The 25,022-nt window shown below is 43.6% G+C and overlaps 1 pseudogene; it reads right to left on the bottom strand.

Moving 5' to 3' along the window:
• Nucleotides 1–1,583: 1,583 nt before the first annotated feature.
• The window catches only part of LOC138753112 (actin-like protein 7B), a 49,061-nt pseudogene continuing 25,622 nt past the window's right edge, over nt 1,584–25,022 (bottom strand).

Below are 25,022 nucleotides of genomic sequence, written 5' to 3'. Positions count from 1 at the left end.
TCCTTCTCTCCTGGTGGATATAAACCTTGATGTTCCCACCCCCCTTCCTCTGAACACCATCCCCTCTCCTCCTCAACCCCACCATTTTTTTCCTCGATTCCTTCCCCTGTGTTTGAAACTTGAATGATCTCTTTTTCCAGCCTGATGAAAGATTTATTACTTATACTTTTATCTCCACAATTGTTGCCTGACTTGCTGAATATACCTACTACCTCTGTTCCAGGCAAGTGATCTTGCTCATTTTCCATTGTGTTTCCCCCAATTTAAAAAAAAACTGAAATTGTGACAAAGAAGTTTTTGTTTTCATCATTTGAATGGTTGCTGATGTGTTGTGTTATCTGGGTAAATCTCTACATCCTGGCAAAGATCATGGCAATCTTTTGCAAGTTGTATTATTTTCTTCCTACCATCATATTCTAAATGGAGGCACTCACTCTGTTTCAAGACCATTTAATACTTTCTAACTTTATAACTTTTTCAGATTGTTTTACACTATGTTACAAACATGTATTGCAAATGATCTCTAATTACAAAGTGCAGATTGCAGCTGTGCTGAGGGCTGTATTTAATAATGGTAAAGTATATATATAATTGGATGTCATGCAGAGAGCAAGACTGCAGTTATAATTTAATGGCAAAATCAGTGGCAGATTAACCATTAGGCTGATTAGGCTGAAGCGTAGGTACCTGGAGGGAAAGGGGGCCCAAGCCCCTAGACTTCAGCCTACTCAGTAAACATGTAGAAACATAAATTTGACCTTCTAACTGTGCCATTTTATTAAAGGAATGTCCATAAACCCCAGGGAGACTACAGTGCCAGCGATGGGACTAGGGGTTCAAATCCCATGCTGTCTATAAGGATTTTGTACATTCTCCTTGTGTCTCCGTTGCTCTGCCAGGATTTCTCCACTATTTATTTGTTAAACCTGCCAGATTGTGAGAGACCCCCAAACTGCACCTGAGCTAGCGGCAGCGCTGTTGCTGGCCTCTCTTTGTCTGGTTGCACTGGGTGTTGAAGAATTTTAAAAACATATTTGCGGTGCAGTTCATTATAATAATGCCAGTGTGTCTGTGAGTCATTAGGCCCGCATACAACTAGCAACTTGCACTCACTGCTTTCTTTGCCCACAACTCCTGGGTGAAACTATGTAAAATCCATAAGCTACGACTATGCTCGGGCCCAGACCCGGACCCAGCCATATTCCCCTTTCCCTGCGGTCAAATTGTGCTCAGCTGGTGTCATCCAGGCAGGGGTGTAAATTGACAGGGGGAAGTGGGGGTGGGGGGGGGGATTGACCGCTCCCACCACCTTTTCAGCCTAGCAGTTCCCCCGACCCCACGGCCCTCTCCCACACCGCATATTTTTGAACTGTAAGACCACGGCATCTGTGGTTTCACAGTTCAAAAACAGATGCCACTGAATCTCTTGGCTACACCAGAGCTCACAATGCCCATCCAGTGTGTGTGTGTGTGTGTGTGTGTGTGTGTGTGTGTGTGTGTGTGTGTGTGTGTGTGTGTGTGTGTGTGTGTGTGTGTGTGTGTGTGTGTGTGTGTGTGTGGTAGGTCAAGGGGAAGGTTCAGAGTCAGAGTTGGGCATTGGGAACTCTGGTGTAAGATGAGGGGAGTATTCGGACTGAGAGCCTCCGGCCAGCAGAAAGCTCATACTCCACCAGATGCTTGTTCACGTCCAGGCCAAAATTCTCCTCAAAGTTAACTGAGGTGTAGCAGCATTTCATGATGAGGAGACTGCCCTTGGTGAACTGGTGACCTGCCCCATTGAGCATCTTCAGAAGATAGTCATTGAGGTTGGCGCCACTGTAGTCGGCACTGGCCATCACTAGTCATATTGGGCATGATGTGGCCTTCGTGCACAGGTACCAGGTGAGTGACTTCGTGGCCACACCACCACACAGCCGTAGGAGAAGAGTGAGAGGATGGACTGGTAGGCGATGTGCATGGCAGGGGTGCTGAAAGTCTCGAAGAGGATCTCAGCCATTTTCCCTCTGTTGCTGGCTGGGCTGAAGAGAATGTCAGCCACCACTATGGCATGCTCCTTGGGGAGGATCCTCATGGCTCTGTGGAAGGTGTCAGCCAAGAGAACTTTCACTCCATCTCAGTTCACCACGATGTCAAGCCTCAGTGGGCTGACCAGCTTCAGTGTGGGCTCTGGCGTGGCTAGGTCTTTGCCCACAAAGTTCTCCTGGCAGTTTTCGTCTGATATTGTGCTCATCTGCATGGATCTGCCCACCACTGATGGCAGCATCAAGGGCAGAGAGAGCCCAGTGTAGTGTAGCTGGCCTTGCAGTATCACGTGCCCAAGTCAATCATCACTGCCCTGATCTTCTTTATCACCCTTCCTGCCTTCACTTTACGCTCTATGACAGCCTGAAGTTGGATTTCTGGGCTTTAGAGGGCAGCAGAAGTGGTGTGCCCTCCTTCCTGGGTGGATCTCCACCCTGTATGCTTCTGAGTTGTCAGAGCCCTGATAATTCTATTTATCATAGTCATTTAACATAACAACATCATTTTATTCTATTCAACAAGGAGTGGGGCAGTTGGGCAAGAACAGGGGGTGAGTCTTACTAAAGCTCAGACTAGGGTCCTGGGTGGTAGTTAATCCACCACTGGGCAACATAAATTGATTCCAAAAGAAGATGTTATTCAGTATATTACTGTATAGAAAGAATGAAACAGAAATTAAAACATTTACCATATATTTTGGCATATGTTGACCGGCATATAAGTCGACCCCTATTTTTCAACCTAATTTTAAGGGTTTTCTGGTATATCTGGTGTTTAAATCAACCTCAATTTTCTGGATTCCTGAATTGGCTTATTGATCAATGTATAAGTCGACCCCAAAGATCACAATACGTGAGATGGGCCGTTGACCATTGACTATCAAAGATCCAATCTGCATATTGATCTGCTGGGTGTTGGCTAGACGTTCTTGCTATCATGGAGGGTCCATCAACACAACACAACACAACTCACAACAAATGTATGAAATGAGGTTTAAGTTGAAAGGAATAGAAACGGCCAAGAAAACCATCAACTGGGCTGCTGCAACATGGCCATGGGCAGCAATTGCCTCTACTGCCAGGCCTGGACGTTTCCCGGCTGCCATTTGTAGATGTCTCGAGTTGGCTGACAGGACCAGGTGGCAGCACCAAATCTCCAATGCTTCCAACAAATAAGCATCCTGTCACCTCTACCACTTCCTCGACCACCACGATTCCAACTAGATCGATGGAAGGAATTCCGTGACATGCCCAAAGCTTGGACCTGCATAGTCAATGCTGTCATTTGTTGCTTCAGCTCAGTTATTGTTGATTGATAAGGTGTTGGTGTTGCACAAGGTGCAGTCAGCAGTTGTTGCAGTTCCATTTGCTCCTGTTGACTAGGGGAAGAAGCCAATCCTTCTATCTTCATGCAGAGGTTGTGGACATAATGAACTTGGCATGATCCACTAACTGATCAAGGGTGGACATTTGAAAGACACTTACCAATTACTCTTGAATCTCTGTTTCCAAAAATTGTCTTTGACAGGGTCTTTTCCAGTTAGCCTGCGCCACCTCCTCAACATCTATAAGAGTTGCCTATCACCTAGTCTGTCATCAGCTAGTAATCTGGCAATACGAGTCTCCATAGATGGCTGAGTATGCCACAGAATAACCCATTTAAGCACGTCGTATGGGAGATTACCATCCGCATCCACTAAGACGTCCTCCACTTCACAGGCAATCTGCTCTGGAAGATGCTCAACAGGTAAACTGTACTTCATCTTCTGACTTGTCACACTGAGGGTAGAAAAATGCACTTCAAGGATCATAAACCATGCTGGATGCATTATTAATAAAAAGAGGGGGAATCTTTAATCCTATAAGGGGTTTATCCTCATCACAATAATGGTGACTTGACTCGACTATCCATTTTAAATTAGAAGGTGCTGGTCACCACTTGTAATGGCACTGATTTAACACAGCTTACAACCAAACAAAGAATACACTCACTAGTTTCTTTCAGCACACCATGAGGTTGGCTTTCTTTTATTATTCACTAGACTTAACATTGCATTCTTCAGCTCCCATAACACCATGCAGCTAAACTCCTCTGACTCTCTCATTGGCTCACTGCAACACAGGTGATCCTGACATTCTCACTCTCCTCCTCCCGATAAAGGTAAGTATGCGACCACGACAGATTTCCTGGAATCTAATGTAAACTTGCTTAAATAATCATCTAGTCAAATTAAGGATAAGCTCTGAAGTGGTTGAAAGCAAAGTTCCTTAGATTCAATTATCAGTATATCACACTCATGGCTCTTCTATTGCCGAATGGAGGTAAACAAGAAGTTTACGAATGCTGTAAATCTGGAGCAACACACAAAGTGCTGGAGGAGCTGAGCTTCTCCATGGAAAAAGATAAGAGAGTTGATGTTTAGGGTGAAAACCCTTTATTGGGAAGAGCACGAACTGGGTGGACACCCAGATAAAAGAGTGGGGAGGAGGGGAAGAGGGAGGGCACAGGCTAGCAGGTGCTAATAAGTGGGAGAGACAGAAAAGAGCAAAGCTAATGGGGGAAGGTGCAGAAGGCTGAGAAAGGAGTACTTTCTGAGCACACTGACAGGAGGAAGGGAGGGAAGGAGAGGACCTCTGCCCCTTCACCCTATCTGCTCTGAGCTCCTTTCTTTTCTTCCCCCTCCCACCTGAAATCTCCCATCACCTGCCCACCTGTGCTACTCCCCTCTTTTCAGGAATCTGCCCAGCTCTCGTTATTCCTAATGAAGGATTTTTGGCCCAAAACCATCGTTTTGGTTTAAATTTGGTTATTCCCTTCTGCAGGGGAACATTCAAATCTCAGAAGGACTGATACTGTCATAGACTCATTAAGCTATAAAATCATTCAAGTCAGAAACAATCCCTTCAGCCCACCATGTCTATGTTAATGATCAGTAACCTATTATACTAATAACACTTACCAGTAGTAGGTCCATAGCCTTCGATGGGTAAGCAGATCACATTCTTGCCTGATACTTCTTAACTGCTGTTAGATTATGTTTCTACTACTCATTCAGGCAGTGTGGTCCAGAATCTAGTACTATCAGGGTGTAAAAAATATTTCTCAGATCCCTTTAATCCTTTCAACCCTTTCCTCTAAGCCTAGGCTTGTTCATTTCAGGTACTTCTTCCATGGAGGAACAGTTTCCAACTACCTACCCTATATATGCCCTGCAAAGTTTTACCTGCTTTAACTCATAGGTCCTTCCTCTGCTTTGTGGAAGACTAACCCACCCTATCTATTTTCTCCTCAGAAATGAAACACTCTATCCCATGCATCCCATACCAACATCCTGTTGAATAGTCTTCTCCCTTACCTAACACATATCATACCAAGGATTAACCATTGGTAACATTGGTTTATATTGTATTACCTTGCAGCGAGTAAAATTGGGTTGTTAAATAGCTTTCTGGTCAAGTTCTACCTGGTTCTTCTAATGCTGTTGGATGAAAATCCCTTCGTATTTTTCATGGAACACATTGGAGAAGAAAATGCATAAAGATTCATAACTCGAGGTCATGTAAGACAATCAGATTAGCTTTATTACTCAAAATCATCCAAATATAAAAATGCCCCTTTATATTAATTATGTGGCTCAACATGCCATTAAATATTTGAAGAGTAATATAACAGCTTCTGGTAACATGATGGATTCTGTATTAATACAAAGGATGTACAGATCTTTTATTTGAAACTGTTCCTGTGGATTCCATTTCTCATGGTTATTCTTTTTCACATGTTAAAGTCAAGTTTTCTGTGGTTACTTAGAGATACAAAACAATTGAAATGCGTAAGAAAATGTGAACAAAATGCTGAAGAGTAATTAAAGGAACAATCTAATTTTAATAATATTTAATAATATTTCAAATATTAACTTGCAACATTTGTGCCAATCAATAAATAGACTGATAAAAGGAATCTTTAATGTAGAAAAAGACAAAGGATGACATTATATTTCAATTAAATTGTATTGTACATGTGTAAAATTTTCTGAAGTACTTTCAAGTGATGTGAAATTCTGCAAGGTTTTTATGGAAATGATATTAATTTCTGAATATGCCCTGGAGAGTTTGCTTTCATGTTATTTTGAATTGCAGAGCTGAAGCATTTTTTTTACATTTAAGGGTTGTGTTTGATGTAAACAGGCTGCAGCCAAGCACCTAAATGAGTAAATTTCCAAAGCAGAGTACAATGTGATAATGCTGCAATAGAGGATATTTAATGCTGACCATGGATTAATTTCTACATATTCCTTCTGTAATCTTCCTCATGTGACACAAGAGGAGATTCTTTTATAAAGAAATGAATATAATAATGAAATAAAATGAATATAAAGAAATTTGTGGTGCAGAACTCTTGACAATATACCTGTTAATCCTTACAGTACTCCGCCTGTTTTCAGTTTTGAACAGAAATTAGTCTTTTTAGTGCTGTTGGCCTGCTTCAACTGCCAGGAAAATTAATCTGCAAATGCTTTGGGCAAAAACTAAATGACAGTCAGCAGCCACTTTGTTTCATTGAACTCTATGCATACTTACCACGTATTTAATGTTCTTAGCACAATGCATTTTATTCAGCACTCAAAAGCAATTCTAGATGACACTGGTATGTGTTTAGGAATCTTACATTAGGTTCCTCTTTTGAAACTAAAGAGAATTTGGATTTTTGTTAAAGAAGGTTATCTTTCATGTTACTAATAAAATATTTAACTGGGGACAGTTAAAAAGATAACAAAGATCACAAAGATAAGCGTATACAGAGCCGTTGTCATACCCACACTCCTGTTCAGCTCCGAATCATGGGTCCTCTACCGGCACCACCTACGGCTCCTAGAACGCTTCCACCAGCGTTGTCTCCGCTCCATCCTCAACATCCATTGGAGCGCTCACACCCCTAACGTCGAGGTACTCGAGATGGCAGAGGTCGACAGCATCGAGTCCACGCTGCTGAAGATCCAGCTGCGCTGGATGGGTCACGTCTCCAGAATGGAGGACCATCGCCTTCCCAAGATTGTATTATATGGCGAGCTCTCCACTGGCCACCGTGACAGAGGTGCACCAAAGAAAAGGTACAAGGACTGCCTAAAGAAATCTCTTGGTGCCTGCCACATTGACCACCGCCAGTGGGCTGATAACGCCTCAAACCGTGCATCTTGGCGCCTCACAGTTTGGCGGGCAGCAGCCTCCTTTGAAGAAGACCGCAGAGCCCACCTCACTGACAAAAGGCAAAGGAGGAAAAACCCAACACCCAACCCCAACCAACCAATTTTCCCTTGCAACCGCTGCAATCGTGTCTGCCTGTCCCGCATCGGACTGGTCAGCCACAAACGAGCCTGCAGCTGACGTGGACTTTTTTACCCCCTCCATAAATCTTCGTCCGCGAAGCCAAGCCAAAGAAAAAAAATTTAACTGGGGAATGTTTTCTGTTCATGTTTACATAGTGGGAGAGTGCTCATGTTACTTGAGATGATGAATATAAAATTCTTTATCAGAAAGGAGGAAATATTCCAACCTAACCTCATTTGAAGATTTATTGTTAATTTCAGTATCTGATAATCACTGTACCAAGGTTGGTTAATACATTTTTGGAGATTTTCTAGCTACCTCTGTGAAATTCCCAAAGGAGCAAGTTAAGGAATAACCACATGAAAGCACACAATATTCAGTATATTTTTTCTACAATTAAATAACATGTGATACACCAGGGTGAGTCATATGATTTTCTGTAGCACCTTAGTTGTATAATAATGCCCCTAAAATGAATAAACAGCAGATTCTGGAATTTCCTTGCAACAGCAAAGACCGCCAGCTGTTTTATTTCAACACACAATTCCCTCACCAACAAATCTGTCCATGGCCTCATGCACTGCCAAACTGAGAACTACCATGGAGGGAAGGGAGGGGGAAAAAGGGGAGAAAATGACACTGTGTATATTCAAGAGGGAAATGCTTGTGTGTATTTTGGTCAGTATGGTTCATAGTGTGAAAAATAAATTTTAAAAAACTGAGAACGACCTGCAAATTGGAGGAAGAATATCTAATATTCCATCTGCACACTCTCCAACCAGATGATATTAACAAAGAATTTTCCAATTTCCATTAATTTCCTCCCCCGAGTCTCTCTCTTTCCCTATCCTGTCTCTTTTCTTCCAGTTCCCCACTCCTTCTTTCCCCTCTCCTATCAGAGAGCTTCTCTCTCCCCCCATCACTTCTGAGCTTTTTTTCTCTTCTACCCTCCTACCTGCTTCCACCAATGACCTCTTATCTGTTAGCCTGAGTTCGACTCCTGCACCTTCCTCATTTCTCTCCTTTCCTCCTCTCCCTCTCCCACCTATTTATTTAGGTACTTGCCTGTTTTTGCTTGTACCTGATGTCAGTTACCTTTTCCTTCCTATGGACACTGTATGACTTGCTGAGTTTCTCCAGCACATTTTTGTATCAGAGTGTGAGTCACTTTCACTGGTTTACAAAAGAACATAGAATAATCTGGCCTGTTGAGCCTGCTCCACAATTTAATATGACCTGCCTATGGACTCAACTTGACTTCCCTGACCTTTAATTCCCTAATATGCAACAATATACCTCTCTTTGGCTTGGCTTCGCGGACGAAGATTTATGGAGGGGGTAAAAGTCCACGTCAGCTGCAGGCTCGTTTGTGGCTGACAAGTCCGATGCGGGACAGGCAGACACGGTTGCAGCGGCTGCAGGGGAAAATTGGTTGGTTGGGGTTGGGTGTTGGGTTTTTCCTCCTTTGCCTTTTGTACACCAGTCAGAGAATTCCACAGATTCACTACTCATTGGGAATAGCAGTTCCTCCTCATATTCACATCCTAAATCCACTCCCCTGAATCTTGAGGCTATGTCCCTTACTTCTAGTCTCACCAACAGTGAAAACAACTTTCCTGCCTCTATCTTAATTATCCTTCTTAATATATCTATAGTATATCCTCTCATTCCTCTGAATTCCAGTGAGTATAATCTCTCCTCAAAAGCTAACCTCCTCATCTCTGGAATGAACCCAATGAACTTCCTCTGCACAACATCCAATGCCAATATGTCTTTTCTCAACTAAGGAGAACAGAGCTGCATGCAGTCCTCCAGGTGTGGTCTCACAGTTGATCTAAAATTCAATTCAATCCCTCTGGCTATAAAGGCCATCAAACATACATTCCATTTACCTTCTTGATCACCTGCTGCACCTACAAGTCATGCACAAGCACTCCCAAGTCCCTCTGCACAGCAGCATGCTGCAGTATTTCATTAGTTAAAACATTAGCTGATCTTTACTTTGTTCTTCTTAAATTGATGATCTTGCACAATCAAAAAGTTTACTCCATCTGCCAAACCCCTGTCACACATTTAACCTATCTATATTCCTTTGCAGATTCTCCACATCCTCTGGACAATTTGCTTTGCCATTCAATTTAGTATCATTTGCAAATTGAGATCTGTTATATTCTGTCCCCTCTTCCAATTTATTAATTTATATTGTGAACAGTTACAGGCCCAGCACTGACCATTGACTGCCAACCAGAGTAAAACCCATTTATTCAAATTCTCTGTCTTCAGTTGGTTAGCCAATCTGCTATCCATGCCAACACATTACCCTCAACTCCATGCATCCTTGTCTTATGGATGGCTTTTATGCGGCACTTTATCATACACCATCAGGAAATTCAAGTAAACAACATTATCCAAGGCATTCAGTATATCCTCAAAGGACTCCAGAAAATTTGTTAAACATGACCTGCTTTCATGAATCCATACTGTGTCTACCTGATGTCTCATTATTTCTTCCTTCATTCCTTCAAGCATTTTCCCTACTACAGACATTAAAGTAACTGGCCTATATCTGCTGCAGACTATATGCTGTTTGCCTATATCCTTTTAGAACAGTGGCATGACATTTACTGTCTTCCAATCTGACAGGATCCTAGAGTCCAGATCATTTTGCTAAATTATTACAAACATCTTGACAATAACTTCCACCATTTCTTTCAGATCCCTGGGATGTGTTCCATCAGGGCCTTGGGACTTATTTACTTTTAGACCCACTAGTTTACTCAGCATTACCTCTTTAAGGATAGTGTTTATATTGAGGTCTTCACTTCCTATTGCATCCTTAACTTCATTATTTGGCACATCAGACCTGTCCTCCACCAAGAAGAGCAGCACAAAATAGTCATTCAAGGTCTGGCCATTTATGCATTACCCAATATTAAATCTCCCTTCTCCTTTTCCAAGGGACCTACATTCACGTTAGTTATGCTTTTCTGCTTTTTATCATTATAAATATTTTTTGATTTGTTTTTATATTTTGTGCTCGTTTACTTTCAAAATCTATTTTTCCTTTTTTTTCTTGCTTACTTAGTGGTTCCTCTTTAGTTTTCCAATCTTCCCATTTCCTGGACCCAACACACAATGAAGAAAACACGTCAGTGCCTCTACTTCCTCAGGAGTTTGTGGAGGTTTCAGTATGACATCAGAAACCCTGGCAAATTTCTACAGAGATGTAGTGGAAAGTGTGCTGAACAGCTGCATCATGGTCTGGTATGAGGACACCAATACTCCTGAGCATAAAGCCCTCCAAAATGTAGTGGACACAGCCCAGGACATCACAGACAAAACCCTTCCCACCATCAAGAACATCTACAAGAGGACACTGCGGTCAGAAAGCAGCAGCAATCATCAAGGATCCACACCACCCAGCATATGTGCTGTTCTCGCTGCTACAATCAGGAAAGAGGTACAGATGCTACAAGACTCACACCACCAGGTTCAGGAACAGCTGCTACCCCTCTACCATCAGACTTCTCAACAACAAACTCAATCAGGGACTCATTTAAGGATTCTTTTGCACTTTATTGATTTTTTAAAAATTCTCTCTGTATTGCACAGTTAGTTTACATCCATTATCAGATTAAAGTTCTCTATTTATTTGCATGTGTACGTTTTGCACATTTTTTTTGCACTACCGATAAGTGATAGTTTTGCCTTGCTGAAGGAAAAAGAATCTCAGGTTTGTATGTGATGTCATGTATGTACTCCAACAATAAATCTGAAATCTGAATAAAGTCATGTTTAAATAAAATGGCATTGCACAGGATGAAGAGCTGGTTGATGCCGCTTGTCTTTGAAGTAAAACACAAAAGTCTGCAGAAACTGGGACTCTCTTAAAGTGTCTCCTTATCCCTGTTTAGTAAGAGCCTTTCTCTTTATTAGTGGATTATTAAGTATATTAGTAAGTCTTTATATGTAAACTTAGGTTGGGGGGGGTAATTTTTATGTGATTGTTCAACTCTTGGGCAGGTCCATGAAGGGAACCTGCAGCTGAAGCAACAGTTAAATGTTTTCAAAGATTGTGGCTGAAAATAAAGTAAAATGCTTTAAGGTTTATGTATTCACCCAAGTGAAGTTTGTTCCGTGTAAGTACAGTATAGTACTTTTGTCTTTTAAACAGTTTATTCTTAATGCAGGTGTAGTCGTTAGGCATTGTAAGAATGAGTCTCAAGCAACCTGAAAACTCGCTTATCCAACATTTCCCTGTAGGCACCAGATATCAGGGATTTTACTATAAATACAATTTGACTGCATTATTGTTATCCACTCCAATTGTGTTTTTTTTAGTCTTTTTAAGGCAGTTGTTTGTCTCGATTAATTTAGGAATATTAGGTGCTTAGTATCCATCACATTGGTCTAATTCTCCTGCAATGAAAACAACAATAGTGGAAGGAAATTATTAAATAACTGTGTTCTGCTGCAGCAGTTAATTAAATTTAAACCTGGAAAGAGCAGTTGATAGTGCTAACATTTATCCCAAGGTAGAAATAAAAATAAATGGTGTACAATGATTATAAAATTATAAATATGAAAAAAGAGTTCCTATGAATAGATGAAAGCATCTTACTTGATTTTTGTTCAAAAGCATAATAATGCTCATCACAGACTCATTCATAGGTCATAGCACAAATGTGAAAGTAGAATAAAACACTGGCTCCTTCTATTCTTCGCCTCAGGAAGATGGTGGGACTGCTTGGGCTGCTGAGGCAGCAGTTCTGCTGCTGGTGCAGAGAGTGATAGATGCAGCGCTCCCACGGGGTCCAGCCACTCGGACTACTGCTGTCTACTCCGCACAGGCTTTGAGGGACCCGATGGGTTTTTATTTGGAATCGCACGACCGCGGGTCTGCTGCGGGTCTGCACCCAAGATGGCGGCGCCTATTAATTGGCAGTAGCCGCTAGGGGCTGCAGACTCCGGGGAAGTGGAGCACTGGAGCAGAGCACCAGAGGATGGGAAGATCACACATCATCTGAAAGGGAGAAGCAGAGGAGAAGGCCCGTGGAGTCGGTGACCACGGTGGTGGACTAGCGAGGGGATTTGCAGCTGAGGGACCAGAACATGTGGTGGGATGCTGGCTACTTGAGATGATGAACCCGCGGAAGCTGTAGGCTGCTGGAGACTGCCGATGGGAGATTTGCAGTGGGCCGCGGACTACTGGAGACTGGCCTTGGCTGGCTGGAGGGGTGCCAGGTATCAGAAGTGGGATGCGATGAGTTGCCAAGGGAGTTGAAGGGTTCCTGACTGTGTTGGAGATTTGGATCTTGAGCATGAGTTGTCAATGGTTTGGACTGGATTCTGTGTGGCTGTGGGGGCTGTGGAAGGAAATCTATGGACACTTGGTGACTCTGGGGGTCTTTCGTTTGCTTCTCTCTCTCTCTCTGACTATGTCTGACTGTAAGTCTGACTGTAAGAGGCACTTAGATAATTCCTGCCGGTGGCAAATCTGTCTGCCTTGAAGCAGGTAAAAAGGAATTTCATGTAATATGACACTGTTTTATGACTTTGACAATAAATTTAAATTTGAATGAAATTGATTGATTTACACACAATTAGATCTGCACTATGGGGGCAATCACTGCAGCGCTATCAAGTAAGGGACCCTCTACTACTTGCTGGTAACATTGATCAATCTGATGCTGAACTCATGGTATTTGACAAAATGAAACAATGCAGTAGCCGAAATTTGATAAATGAAATTAATGAATCCTTCATTCAGGTAGCTTTCTGTTGAACCCAGTGTTTTCATCTTTATAGTCAACTGAGTCAATGCTTCATCTCAGTCACATTGACTCAGTTATTTCCCTGTAATTTGTTTATCTTTCACATGTCCATCAACTCCACCCTAAGTTCACCTATGAACCTCCAGTTTCAATCAAGGGTAATTTACAGTGGCCAATTAAATTAACAACCACTGGAATGTGGGAGGAAATTGCAACACTAAGAGGAAACCCAAATGGTCTCAGCAACAGGTGAGTGTCAGGAGCTGGGCTTTGTGTCAGGAGAGTTTAAAAGGTAAGTGGAGTGATGATTGGTTGAGGTCTGGGTTAGAGATGGAGCCTGCAGCTTAATAAAAAGAAGGGAAGCTCAGGTTGAGCGGTCAGTGTGAGAGTGGCCCAGTGTAGGAGTGGTGAATTAGAAACTTTGGCTCAAGCAGTTTCAGCAAGCAGAGTCTGAGGATGTGCTGCTACAGATAAGGTGAAGTAAGGTCTTTGCATAGAAACAAAGAAGGGGTAGTGGAGATGGCGGCTAAGGCAATAGAATGCTTTAATTGCAGGATGTGGGAAATCTGGGAGAGCACATTTGTCACTGATTACAATACCTGCAAGAGGTGAATCCAGCTGGAGCTCCTTACAAACGTGTTTTGGAACTGGAGCCCGAGCTCGATGAACTCCAGATCATTTGGGAGGCAGAGGAGATAATGGACAAAAGCTATAAGGAGACAGTCACACCCAAAATGCATGAGGCAGGTAATTGGGTGACTGTTAGGAGGGGCAAAGGAAATTGGCAGACAGGACATAGCACCTTGTAGCTGTTCCGCTCAACAATGAGTATAATGTTTACCAGGGACAGACCTCTGTTATGGAGTCTTGGCCTTTGGCTAAGAAGGGAAGGGGAAAAAGAAGAGAGCTGTAATGATTGGAAATTCAACAGTTTTTAGATGTAGACAAATACAGCATGTTAACAGGCCATTTCGGCACATTAGTCCATGCCACCTCATATACACCCAATTAGCTGATACATTTTGAATAGTGGGAGGGCACCAGAGCCCCCAGGGAAAACCCATGCAGACACAGGGAGAACATACAAACTCCTTACAGAGAGCGTGGGATTTGAACCCTGATCCCAATCTCTGGTGCTGTCACAGCATTACGTTAACTGGTACACCAACCATGCCAGACCACACCAACCATGCCACCCCATGCCAACTGCGTCATCACACGTAGTTAGGATAAGTGAATATAAAGGAGGTTCTGTGAACAACATTGAGACTCCCGGATAGTATGTTCCCTCCCAGGGGTCAGGGTCAGGAATATCTCAGATTGAGTCCACAGCATTCAGAAACAGGAGGATGAGCAGCCAGATACCAATGACATAGATAGGATTAGGGATGAGGTCATGAAGAGGGAAAATAGAGAGTTAAGAAGAGAAGCTGAAAAGCGGGACTTCAAGGGTGGTAATCTTGGGATTGCTGTCTATCCCTGTGTAGGAATAGGAAATGGTGCCAGATGAATGTGTGGCTGAAGAGTTGGTGCAGAGGGCAGGGGTTCATATTTGTGAATCATTGAGATCTCTTCTGGAGAAGTCATGATGTTCAAAACCTGAACTGAAGAGGGACCAATATCCTGATCAGCAGGTTTGCCAGAGCTGGGGGGAGATCTTAAACTAATTTGGCAGGGGGATGGGAACCAAAATGTGAGTGCAGAAAATAGAGCATATATTTGAAAGGATGATGCAATGCTCAAGCAGGGGAGGAAACATAAATGTAGTCAGTTGGAGGGTTTGAAATGAGTCTATTTCAATGCAAGGAGTATTAGGAATAGGGGAGATTAATAGAGCATAGGTCAGTACATGGAATTACGATGTTGTGGCCATTACAGAGATATGGCTGACTCAAGGACAGGATAGGCTGATGCAAGTTCTGGGGTTTATATGTTTTAAAAGGGATAGGATGGGAGGTAAAAGTGGGGTGGGGGTGGGAGAGAAGCAGAGGTAGTATCACAGCTGCAAAAAGGGATGACACTGTGGAGGGACACTGCTGAGTTGGTGTGGGTGGAAGTAAGAAACAGGAAATAAGCAATCATTGTATTGGGAGTAGTCTATATGCCCCAAATAGCCCTCAGGACACAGAGGAATAGATAAATCGACAGACTTTGGAATGGTGCAGAAATAACAGGGTTGCTGTTTTGGGAGACTTCAACTTCCCAAAAATTGACTGGCACCTCCTGACCGCAAGATGTACAGATGGGGCAGAATTTTTCATGCATGGTCCACGAAGGATTCCTGACATAGTACGTGGACCACTGACTACAGGAAAGCCTTACAGGATAATAAACCTGGTCAGGTGACAGACCCCTCAGTGGGGAAGCATTTCAGTGATAGTGACCACAACTTCTTGAGCTTTAGCATAACTATGCACAAGGGTAGAAGCAGACAAAATAGTACCGCGTTTAATTGGGGAAGGGCTAATTATGATGGGATGAGGGAGGGCCTAGGGACAGTAAATTCAGTACAGATATTTTTGGGGAAAAGCACAGAAGTCATGTAGAGAAAGTTTAGAGATCACTTGTGTGGGCTACTGGACAGGTTTTCCATCTGAGACAGGGAAAAGATGGTAGGAAAAGGGAGTCATGGTTGACAAAAGAGGTGAGGCAGCTAGTTAAGACAAGAAGGAAGCATTCATTAGATTTAGGAAGCAAAAAACAAGAAGGGCTCATGAGAATAATATGGTAGCTAGGAAGGAACAAGAAAGAACTTAGGAGAGCTAGAAGGGGGCATGAGAAGGCCTTGGTAAGTAGGATTAAGGAAAGGTCAAAGACATTCTGTGCATATGTGAAGAACAGAAGGATGATGAGAATGCTTAACAATAAAGGAGGCAGAGGAGGATGGGGAGGACCTAAATGAATACTTTTCTTCAGTATTCACCAAAGAAAAGGACATAGATCAAGATGAGGTCAGAAGAAAAAAAGCTAATGTGCTGGACTACATTGAGATTAAGGAAGATGAAGTACTGGATCTTCCTGAAAACATGAAGATAGTTAAGTTATTTTCTTTTTAATTTAGATGTACAGCACGGTAACAAGCCATTTCAGCCCATGAGTCCGTGCTTTCAGATTTACCCCCAATTAACTAACACCCCCGGTATGTTTCAAATAGTGGTAGGATATTAGAGCCCCCAGGGAAAATCCGCGCAGAACATACAAACACCTTACAGAATGGAATTTGAACCCTGGTCCCAATCGTTGGCACTGTAAAGGCTTTGCGCTAACCGCTACACCAACTGTGCCGAGGTGTACCCCAGGTTCCTATGGGAAGGGAGGGCAGATATTGCTGGGGTATTGGCAATTATCTTTGTATCGTCCTTGACTACAGGAGAGGTGCTGGAGGATTGGAGAATGGCAAATGTGATATCTCTTGTTTAAAAAAGGTAATAGGGAGAATCTGAGAATTATAGATCAATGAATCTTACTTACATCAAATTATTGGAGAGAATTTTTAATGACCAAATTTATGAGCAACTAGACAAGTGCAGACTTCTCACGGATAGTCACGTGACTCTGGAGGGGAAAGTCATGCTTCATGAGCATAATTGCACTTTTTGAGTAGGTGACAAAAGAAATTGATGAAAGTAGGGGAGCTATTGTGGTGTACAGGGAAATGGATTTTAGTAAGGCATTTGACAAGGTCCCCATGGGTGACTCATTCAGGAAGTCATGAGGCATGGGATCAAGGAACCTTGGCTGTGTAGATTCAGAACTGACATCCTGTTAAAAGCAGACAGTATTTATGGACAAGAAATATTCTGCCTGGAGGACAGTGACTAGTTGAGTTCCGTAGGGATCTCTTGTGAGACCTCCCCTTACTCTTTGTAATTTTTATAAATGACCTGATCGAAGAAATAGAGGGATGGATCAGTAACTTTTCAGATGATACAAAGATTGGATGTGTTGTGGATAGTGTTGAAGGTTGTCATAGGTTACAACAGGGTATAGACAGGTCGCAGAGTGGGGCAGAAAAGTTACAGATGGAGTTCAATCTGGATAAGTGTGAGGTGATGCATTTTGATAAGTTAAACCTGAAGACAGAGTTCATGGTTAATGGTAGGATATTTAGCAGTGTGAAAGAACAGATCTCTCAGGGTTGCCACACAGGTTCATAGGATAGTTAAGAAAGCCAATGGCATGCTGGGCTTCATTAGTCAGGGGATTGAATTCAGGAGTCGTGAAGTAATGCATCTTTATAAATCTCTGCTTAGACCACACTTGGAATATTGTGTACAGTTCTGGTCACCTCATTACAGGAAGGATGTGGAGGCTATGGAAAGATTTACCAGAATATTGCCAGGATTGCAAAATATGTCTTATGTGGCAAGGTTAGCAGAGCTAGAGCTTTTCTCTTTAGAGTGAAGAAGGATGAGAGGTGACTTAATATTGGTCTAAAAGATTATGAGAGTAGATAAGGTTGACAGCCAGCACATTTTTCCCAGGGTGGGATTAGCAAACACCACCAAACACCAGAGCACATCTCTACAAAGTGAAGGGAGGAACATTTAGGGGAGACATCAGGGGTAAGGTTTTTATACAGAGAGTTGGGTGCCTGGAATGCATTGCTAGGGGTGGTGGAGGTGGTTGGAACAATAGGGGCATTGAAGAGACTCTTAGATAGGCACATGGATGAAAGGAAAATAGAGGGTTTGAGGTTAGGAGTGTTTAGTTTTTTTGGAGGTAGGTATATATAGGTTAGCACAACATCATGGGCTAAATGATCTCTAATGTTCTATGTTCTATGTCAAAAGGAGAATGTGAAAACTCCACACAGATGGCACCAGAGATTAAGAAACAAACCACAGTCATCAAGGATAGTCAAATCTTATCTCACCACAGGTCAAATGAAGAGAGGCAGAAGGACTTAAACCAGGAAGGACACTTCCCTGAGAACCTTCTAAGATCTGGGGTCCTACTTCTAACTGTTTGAGATGCACCTTACCTGGAGGTGAAGACTCCAATGGTTGTACTGACACAGACCAATATATTTTCACTCCTTTGTGCGTGGACTACTTCAAAACTGAAGTTCACTCTCAGTAGCTGATGCAGGCCAGATAATATAGTTTGCTGTTGACTACAGCATAGGTTCATTCTCTTGTATCTGTTGTAAAAAAGACCAGCTGATATCACAGGTACCATCATTTGACACATTACAGCCAGTTTGGAGGTTGATGTGTAGAACATGTAATCCTGATGGCTACAGGAAAACATAGAGTGCCTCAGCAATAATCATTATTAGACCCTGAACATGCAGATTGTATATGAAAACACATTTTTTTAAAACCCTCAGCAAGCTCCTATATGCATTCAGCGATGGTTCAGGTGCCACATAAAATGAGCAGATAGCTCTTGGGAGGTAAATACTATTACCTTTACCATTGTTCTTCACTCCGTTATGGGCACTTAGTGGTGCTACAACTTTAGACACAGATGCTCTGCCACTTCCCCACATCAAGGCTCCAGGGGGACAGATTACTTGTGGTTAAGAGTAGATTATTATTAATAGTTATTATTATATGAATTAAGTATGCATAAACGAAATGGCTCCTGCCCAGTGTCAGCTGTGATCCCGCCCACTGATGACAATGGCAGACCCTGTGATGATGATTTCAGTGTTTCTGACTGTTCAGAATGAGATACGGCAGATCCTTGGTAAGGCTATTTGTGCTGTTGAAGTTCTTCAATCGTCCTTGAAATCTGAAATTGCATGGGTGCAATCAGGAGAAGGTTCCTGCAAAGGTTGAAGGCAAGAAGACAGTAGTTAGCGGTCGAAAAGCGGATGGAGTGTAAGCACCACAGACGAAGGCGAATGCTGCTGGTCAGTCAATTAGCTATGGTGACACATCAGTCTCTCTGGAGCTTGAACCGACCGCAGGTGTTGGGTTCTGGAGTCATGTCCTCACCAAATTTGATGATGCTGAGTGGAGGAGACACTTTCGTATGTCACGTGGCACCTTTCACTTCGTGCTGGAACTCATAGAACCTCACCTGAAGGCACATAGACCAAACTTGCAGCGACCATTGGAGCCCGGACTTCAATTAGCTGTGGCCTTGTGATGGTATGCCACCCCTTGTGAGTATCGATCTATCAGTACCATCTTTGGAATAGGCGTCAGCACCATGTGCATGGTGGTGCAGGAGGTGATTGCCGCCTTGAGGAAGTTCCTCGGTAAATGTTTAATCTCCCTGCCAAGTGGAACACTCTCCAGGAGACCATTGATGGCTTTGCCCAAAGGGGATACCCAATGTGTGCTGGTGCCATTGATGGGTCACACATTCCCATTATCATACCCAGCGTGGATGCTGCAGCCTACTAAAATAGCAAAGGGTGGCATTTGGTGGTTCTGCAAGCGGCGGTTGACCACAGATTCTGGTGAGTTAACTCTCTATTGATGTACATCACATCACATTTCCAATGACTATAACTTCACTGTGTGATTTCCACTGTGATTTCCATTCATGTTACAGCTTCTCAGATGTGTTTGCGTGGTGGCCGAGCTGCACGCATGATGCCCGAGTGCTTGCCAACTCTCCTCTGTATAGAAAAGCAGAGGATCAGGGCGGATACCTCTTCCCACGTGACGTGAGTGTTCACCCTTCAAAGCTTCGTGTTTCAATATGTTATGAACGCTTGCTGTGTCGATGTTCAGGTGCATGAATTAACTACATTTCTGCATTGTTGTGCCTGCAGGAGTCCAAGGATGATGAGGGAGTGGAGGTTCCAGCGCATCTTGTGGGTGATGCGGCATATCCCCTATGAAGCTGGCTGATGAAGGGGTTCACACAGCACCGAGTACAGTTTCAGGATCATCGAAGATTTAACAAAGCCCTTAATTTAGCAAGGATAGTGGTGGAACTTGCATTTGGCTGTCTAAAAGGCCGCTGGCAGTGCCTGTCCAAGCGTTTAGATATCTCTACCACCTTAGTCCCAGATGTTGTGTTTGCCTGCTGTGTACTGCACAATATACGTGAGATTAACAAGGACGACTTCCCTTCAGAGTGAACATTGGTTGAAGCAGATGGTCCTGCACCCAGTAGCGCAGATTGTGCTGATCAGCAGGCCATGGGCACCAGGCCATCCATTGTACTATCGTGTCTATCCTGTAAGGGTATGTCCCTGCTACCCAGCTCCCCATTTTCCACGACGTACCCCCTCCACCCTCCCCACCCAATGTGCTGACATGAGCTTGCTGCCTGGCATGTTATGTGCTCTCGCGAATGAACGGGTGCATATAAATGAAACTTGTGACTTGTGTGCTTGTCAAAAATTTAATAAAATTTTATAAAAGATGTTCTTTGAGAAATCACACTGCTTCATAAATATCTGAGGTAGATATCGCAACGTTAACATTTCACATCATTCTTAAATTTGAAGGAAACCATGGAATGGACAAATAACAGTGCAAATCCACTCCACACTTGAACACAGCAGATCAAACACTAAAACAGTAAATGCAACAAACACAACCACCCGGTACCATAGCATCTCACTGCTGAATGTTTCCATCCTTAAAGTGTCACACAGAACATTGCACTTATGAGGGGTTTCATGAACAACAAAAGAGAACAGTGAGTTAGCAGTTTAGTCCAACACAAACCTCATTCCAGCATCGAGAGGAACGAGTTGGGGGGGTGGGGGGGGAGGATGAGGAACCGGTCCCGGACCCCAGCATCTCAGTCATGCCAAAGCGTCCACTACTGTGTTGTACTGGTGTGGAATGAAATGGCATGCTGGATGGAGGGGCCAGGTACATGGGATGAGGCTGACCATATGACTGTGGGAATGGGGATGGGGAGGCCTCCAATCGCGTGACCAATCTATTGAAGATGACTGACTGCCTGTCCATTGGGGCACTCAGTCCCCACAGGGAAGCTGCAAACTCAGACGTCTATCGACTGGGCATGTTTCTCCACTTCAGAGCGGCACGTTGCTTCCTTGTCCTCCCTCTGATCGGCGAGCATGACTCTCTCGTGATCCAGCGCCTCCTCTGCACGCTAGCGGTCTCTCTCACTGTCCTCCCTGTCAAGTGCCAACATCATCGCCTGCAGCTCCTTCGCGAGGACCTTCCCCTTTATCAGTCGCTGGCACTTGCGTCTGGGACCAGAGGCAGGAAAAATGCATCAGCATTGGACTTAAGTGCTTCTTTATAAACACAACCTCAATGCTACTGTACCTGTGTTCTCTATTGAGAGTGCCACCTCGCCACTTCCAGGGACAGTGACCTCTGCGCTTCATCTCTCGAAGGCATCCAAATCCATGGCTGCCAGGTCCTCTGCGGAGGCCTCCTCCTCCTGGACCTGCATGTCTACTCCATTGCCATTGGGTGATCCCTGAGATCCCTCAGGTTTGAGCTCTGGGGAATTAGGGCTCTCCAGAGCGCTGGCTACATTCAAGGGAGTAGCGGAGCAGCTAGGCCCCCCCAGAGAGTGTGGCACTGGTCGAAGTACTGCCACTCCTTGCGCCCATTGCCGCTCCTCCTGTTGTGGTCCAGGACTGCGTGGAATTTCTTACTCATGCTCTTCAGCTTCGTGACCACCTGATTTTTGCTGCACTGGTGCCCTTGTGCTGCAAGCACTTCAGACAGCCACTCAAGAGTAGGACCATCCCTAACTGTCACATTGAGCTTCTTTTCCTGGGATTCCTGAGTCAGATGGTCTAGAAGCCTTTTCTTCAGACCAGTTACAAGCCTTTCTTGGAGCCATTGTTCAAATGCACTGTTTCCCTTCTCTGCTAAACAAAACAACTGAATCTGCACTAGCCTGCCTGCGCAATGTGCTTCAAGATTCGCGCCAGGTGTCTCAGGCTGACAACGTCACTGCCACGTCAGCAGCCTGACCCTTTAACATCCGCTTTCAGCCAGCTGTGTTCAGGTGGCTGGGAAAGCCACTGAGCTGAGCTGATTATCCCTCTCGGAGGAGGGTTACGTAGCTCGCCTCAAGAGCACCTCCTGCACATTCAGATGGCCTCAAAACAGCTGCATATTGCCTAAACATGTGGCTTTACATGCAGGGCAATTGGCCACCTGAAAGTGCCTACTGACTGGCCAGATGTAGACAGATAGGCCACTTTCCATATTCTGTAGTTACTGTCCAATAAGGATAGGGCTAACTGCATCTCTACCCAACTCTCTCATTCACCACTAATCACTAATTTGTCTGCTGTTCAAATTTGCATTTGCAGTTAAGAATGTCAGTGCAATATGTTGGAATTTGCATGATGTATTTACCTAGATTGAATTGCTGGAACTATATGGAAAATGTAAGGTGTGTGTGTGTGTGTGTGTGTGTGTGTGTGTGTGTGTGTGTGTGTGTGTGTGTGTGTGTGTGTGTGTGTGTGTGTGTGTGTGTGTGTGTGTGTGTGTGTGTGTGTGTGTGTGTGTGTGTGTGTGTGCATGCGCATCCAATCAAGTTGTTGAAAGATGAGTTGCTACTTCACAGCTCCAGTAATATGTTCAATGCTGACCTTTGATACTGTCTGGGTGAAAATTGTTCATTCTCCCAATGATTGTTTGAGCTTTGTCCAGTTGTTTTGGTTTCCTCACACAGCTAATTTCATAAAGGTTTGGAGGTTAATTGGCCACTGTTAATTACTATTAGTTTGTAGATGAATGTTAGAAACTTGGGTTAAGAAGAGTTGATGAGAACATGTGGGAAATAAAATGGGATTAGTGCAGGAATGGTTCTTGAACTTTGCCATGAACCTGGTGGGCCAATGGGCCTGTTTCCATGCAGCATAATTATGAAATGGGATTCATGTTGCATCTGATAATCTCAATTACATACATGAGCGAACTTCTTGCCCCACTAATGCCACGTCCTTAAATCGTCACCGTGAACACTAATCTTTCTGGCCACTTCCTCCCATTAATGCAGTGGTTCTCAACTTTTATCTTTCCACTCACATACCACTTTAAGCGTTCCCTATGCCAAAGATGCTCTGTGATCAGTAAAGGATTGCTTAAAGTGGTATGTGGGTGGAAAGAAAAAGGTTGAGAACCACTGCGTTCATGTTTTATTTCAGCCCCTTGTGAGCTCTTGGATTACCAGTGCATCAGATTCTCTGGATGTCCTCCCAGTGACACTGTTCCTGTGTTCCATGCTCTCTTCATTGAAGTTAGGCAGTGGTTGAGTTCAGCAGTCTCTTCTCCTTTATGAATCAGCAGTGATTAGTTCCAGCATTTGTACAGGTTTCCCAAAATATCTCAACTAGTGTCATAGAGAAAAGGAGCACAGAAACAGGCCCTAGAGCAGGGGTGTCAAACTCAAATTCACAGAGGGCCAAAATTAAAAACTTGGACTAAGTCGTGGGCCAAACTAAATATTTATTGAAAATTTTCAACAACATCTGCATGTTTTCTCTTCTTTCAACATATGTAATGTTAAACTTTTTCTTATTAAAATAAATGTTTAATAATAGTTTTGGTTAAACTCTTTCCAGAAGAAGCATTAACAAATGAGAAATAAAATATTCAATAAATAATATTTCTCTATAGCCTTTAAGCTCCTTTTAAATGTATTATTTTTCACAAGTCAACAAGTCAAAAAAATAACAACTTGCTTCCATGAAAATCCAATCTTTCAACTATGAACAGTCCAAAGTTAACCAAAGAAAATATGAATCCAAGCTTAGCTTGCTACACTGTGATTTACTCTGATGCACCTGGGTCTAAACCAGATACTTGGCATCTCTTCTTAGATGCAAGTTCATCAAACTCTGGGGTCAGAGTTTGCCTCCCACCTGTCTTGAAAGGTCCTGTTTTCTGTCTTTCGATTGGCCATTTTTCGTAAGGGGTTTATCACATGTGAGTTGGGCGACAGGTCACAGATGCTAATGAAAGTAAAGAGAAGAGGTGGGGGCGATTAGCGGGCTGACGCCAACGCATTTGCAAAGCATTCTGGGATTTGTAGTATTAGCTGTGCATGCCCTATACTGGCGCGGCGGCCAGCGGGCCAGCTCTAATACATCTTTGATATGATCTTGCGGGCCAAATATAATTATATCACGGGCCAGATTTGGCCCGCGGGCCTGAGTTTGACATGTGTGCCCTATAGCCCACTCAGGCTACACTGACCATCAAGCACCTATTTTTCATTTACCTACCTGAACAATGTATTTTTTATCGCATTCCCATCAACATCCTCCAACCCCAGATTGTACCAATCTTCAACTCACGAGCGGCAATGAGCCTAATAAGCAGCATGTCTTTCTGATGTGGGATGATAATTTATCCCAGCCACTTTTAAAAGAGATTGTAGGAACTTGTTGACTGCTTGCAAGATGGGAGTGCATGAAAACCTCATACTAACAGCCCTGGACCACACTGGCATGGATCCCCCATGCAGTAATATTTTAATGCAAGATTTTACAATTGAAGAATTTTCAGGCATAAATCTGAAACCTAACACTTAGTCCTCAGTAGAGGCCTCACGCTTGTCACTCCCCTCAATGAGTTCCGCGCACTCTTCTTCTGCTGCCTCCAACTCTAGGCCGACTTCCATGACTGCAACTCTCCACCCCTCACCCAAGACCCTTTCTCCCGCTTCAAGCCTTCTTCCTCCTCCTGGACACCTCATCCTGGCCAGCTGCCTGCTTTGGACCTTTTTATTTCCAACTGTCCCTGAGACATCAACCATCTCAACCTTACAGCCCATCCTCCCGTATTCCAACCTCACTTCCTCAGAATGCTCTGCCTCCACTCTCTCTGCAACAATTCCAATCTCGCCATTAAATCCGCAGACGAGCGGTACAGTTGTGGTCTGGCGCACTGATCTCTAACTTGCTGAGGCTAGTCAACAACTCTCAAACATCTCCTTCTATCGACCCTTCCCATAGGACCCCACCACCACACATCAAGCCACT

Source organism: Narcine bancroftii, chromosome 2 (genome assembly GCF_036971445.1).
Source record: "Narcine bancroftii isolate sNarBan1 chromosome 2, sNarBan1.hap1, whole genome shotgun sequence".
Classification (NCBI taxonomy): Eukaryota; Metazoa; Chordata; class Chondrichthyes; order Torpediniformes; family Narcinidae; genus Narcine; species Narcine bancroftii.
This window is presented reverse-complemented; position numbering and strand designations above follow the sequence as displayed.